Here is a 3,684-nt window from a genome sequence, read left to right on the forward strand (position 1 = left end):
AGCTAAATTTTACCTTTTTCAAAATCTTTTCATCAACTATTTCTGATGTTCCCTCTCCACTACGACCACCCTTAAACATCACACACTAAGGAAAAAATAAGCCGTCCCCTCTAATACTGATCTTCCTTAAACTTAGAGGGCATCCTCTGTAATTAATTCATTCGTTTCTATTTGTCCGATCATCCTTCCATAAGAGCCGTCCATCGTATGATCCGTTCACCATTCAATTTCATTCTAGTATTTAAAATTAGAAATGCTAGTCACTCTAATGTAAACACAACAAAAACATTGGTAAACTCGTCAAAATTTGTTTATTACAATCAGTCATTATTTGCCTCGTTCAGAATTTGTTTGTATTGGACCCGAGAAAAGAGCCAGTTCGGCTTCTTCGTTTTTTCAAAACATCAAATCCTTGTCACGTTAATACCAATCTAACTTAGCATAGCTGAAGGCCCAAGACGGTTGCTGAAAATGAAATGGGAATTTTATGCCGTCGATCGAAAAACATAGACGACGCGTAAAATCTAAAATTTGATTTTTTGATTATGACATTTCGTCATTTTCCTGTAACGAAAGGACAGCAATCGTAAAGGATTGTATCGATAGAACTTAGAGTCGACCAATTTCACGTTGGTTTCGACGCGAACCGGTGTTTTACATAAAGTTGGGTATGCACATTGGATGCTCTATATAGTTGCGAGACTTGTACAAGAAGGGCAGGCCATGAGCTCGAGGTGAATGCGAGCAATTCAGTTTGATTGTCCTCGGAGACAATGAAATCTTTAATGAATCAAAACCATGTTCTTAGCACTTTGCTCTTCACAGTGGCCGTGTTGGCAGCGAGTGCCAATTCAATGCCAACAACATACATAGTTCATCTTGAGCACCAGAAGACAGCCTTCACTACTTCACACGAGCGACACAAATGGTACTCCTCGTACCTGGGCCAAGACAGAGCTTTTACCTATGCTTACAACCATGTATTGAACGGCTTCGCGGCTCGGTTGACGGAAGACGAAGTGGAATCAATGCGAGCGATGCCGGGCTTCGTGGCCGCATATAGAGACACCTTCCTGCAATTGCACACCACATACAGCGCCCAATTCATGGGGCTGAACCCCACAAAGGGACTCTGGCCGGATGCCGACTTCGGCAAGGGGGTCATAATCGGCGTGTTGGACACGGGCGTGTGGCCGGAGAGTGCTTCCTTTTCCGACGCCGGCATGCTTCCCCCGCCGTCGAAGTGGAAGGGCATCTGCGAGAGCACCCCCGATTTCAACTCGTCGAGCTGCAACAACAAGCTGATCGGAGCCAGAGCTTTTCTCGACGGCCAAGGAGGGAGCAACCACAGCCCCCGCGATGAAGAAGGCCACGGCACTCATACCGCCTCCACTGCCGCCGGCTGCCGCGTGGACAACGCGAGTGTCTTCGGGTACGCCAACGGAACGGCTTCTGGCATGGCTCCCGGAGCTCATGTGGCGATGTACTCGGTCTGTGGGGACAGCGGGTGTTTCTCGTCGGATATTCTAGCGGGAATGGATCAGGCCGTGGCCGACGGCGTGGACATTCTGTCGCTCTCCCTCGGCGGAGACAGTAAGCCGTTTGATACCGATTCTATTGCCATTGGCGCCTTCCATGCGATACAGAAGGGCATTTTCGTCAGCTGCTCGGGGGGTAACAGCGGACCGGATTACTCAACTCTGTCAAACGAGGCGCCGTGGATTATGACCGTTGGCGCCAGCACCTTGGACAGAAGTTTCGTCGCAAACGTTCAATTGGGTGACGGAAGCGTTTTCTATGGACAGTCTCTTTACCCGGGAAACGGCCTCACGGAGTCTTTCCCGCTGGTGCATATCGACACGGACGACGGAAACTTTTGTCTCAAGGGGAGCCTAAGTTCCAGTGATGTTAGTGGAAAGATTGTTCTTTGTGAGCAAGGCTTGATACCGCGGGTTGTGAAGGGCCTGGTGGTCAAAGAAGCAGGAGGCGCGGGGATGATATTCATGGCAAACAGTACCACCGGGGAGACAACCGAGGCAGATCCTCATTTCTTGCCGGCAACCTTCGTGGGCTACAACGAGGGACTCGCCATTAAAGCCTACGTCAATTCGTCCAAATCACCGACGGCAGCCATAGATTTCAAGGGCACGGTGTTGGGCACCCCAGAAGGGCCGGCTATGGCGTCGTTTTCTTCGAGGGGGCCGAGCACTCAAAATCCGCAAGTCCTGAAGCCGGACGTCACAGCTCCCGGTGTTGATATCCTGGCTGCATGGCCTACAGATCTCAGTTCCACGGGGCTCCCTGAGGATAACAGATTGGTGGCGTTTAATATGATATCGGGCACCTCCATGTCGTGTCCCCATGTCAGCGGGCTCGCCGCTCTGATCAAAGCAGCTCATCCAGACTGGAGCCCAGCCGCCATCAAATCCGCTCTCATGACTACCGCCGACGTTGTTGACAAGAAAGGAGTGCCGATCCTTGACACCGCCACCAACACTTCCGCAGACGTTTTTGCAACCGGAGCAGGACATGTGAATCCAGGAAAAGCAACCAACCCGGGCCTTGTTTACGACATCTCACCGGATGATTATATTCCGTATCTCTGCGGCCTCAACTACAACGCTAGCCAGATTCAGGTGATCGTGGGTAAAAATGTGACTTGTCCTACTGATTCCGACCTCACTCACCCCGGAAATTTAAATTACCCTTCCCTCTCCGCGCTCTTCGACATGACCGCAGCGCCTCTCTCAACTTCCTTAAAACGAACGGTCACTAATGTTGGGGTGGCGCAGTCGACATACGTGGCGAGCATCGAAGCGCCCCCTGGATTGGAAGTTACCCTGAGTCCATCAGTTCTCTCCTTCACGAATCTGATGGAGAAGCGGAGTTACAAGATCACATTCACAGTGCCCACTCCAGGCGCACACTCTTTTGCCCAAGGTTCCCTTACATGGGTTTCCAATAGTACCTCACCTGTTTACCAAGTTAGGAGCCCCATATCCATCATCTGGTATAAACCGTGATAATTGTTTTTCATCCTAGTAAGAAGCATACTTTCCAATCCCTCTATCCCGTTCACCGATGCGCCCCCGCCATCCTTCTTTGTTCAAGGTTTCTCTTTTTCTCTTATACTAGTTTGTAATTTTCAATTATTGAATCGAAACCATTCCAAACTCGCATAATTGAAGTATGGAGAACTAGCGATAATCTTGTCTTACATCATGTGTGAGCTGATAAATGTGTACACGTAAATAAGGAAAAGATGAATAAGATTAACATTTGTATTAGGACTATTTGTCTACGATTTTTCAACGCATAATCTTATCAAAACGATAAGATATAATAGAAAAATAATATGCTATACTAGATGCACATTAATATAATAGATTGACCGACCAATATTCATAAATAATGTTAAATAGATTGACAAGAAACTAGTTCATGATTGACAACACACACATAAACTTGACACCTAAGTTGATATGAGAGACACATCAACAATTAGTCATTATTTTATTATTCAAACTCTTTGCCACATATGCAACAGACATTGTCAAATATGATTTATTCATTACAATTGGAACATTAACTCTAACAAATTTAACCAATTGAAAGTTTAAAAAACAAAAATTGTTAAAAAACTAATAGAAAAAAAAAAAAAAAAACTATATACTAGACTATACT

The 3,684-nt window shown here is 46.6% G+C and overlaps 1 pseudogene; it reads left to right on the top strand.

Annotated features, from left to right (window-relative positions):
• The first annotated feature begins 773 nt into the window (after positions 1–773).
• LOC149534326 (subtilisin-like protease 3 pseudogene) lies at positions 774–3,023 on the top strand (annotated as a pseudogene).
• Positions 3,024–3,684: the final 661 nt, after the last annotated feature.

The sequence above is a fragment of the Cupressus sempervirens genome, chromosome 10, assembly GCF_028749045.1.
Source record: "Cupressus sempervirens isolate cs-2001-9-10 chromosome 10, ASM2874904v1, whole genome shotgun sequence".
Classification (NCBI taxonomy): Eukaryota; Viridiplantae; Streptophyta; class Pinopsida; order Cupressales; family Cupressaceae; genus Cupressus; species Cupressus sempervirens.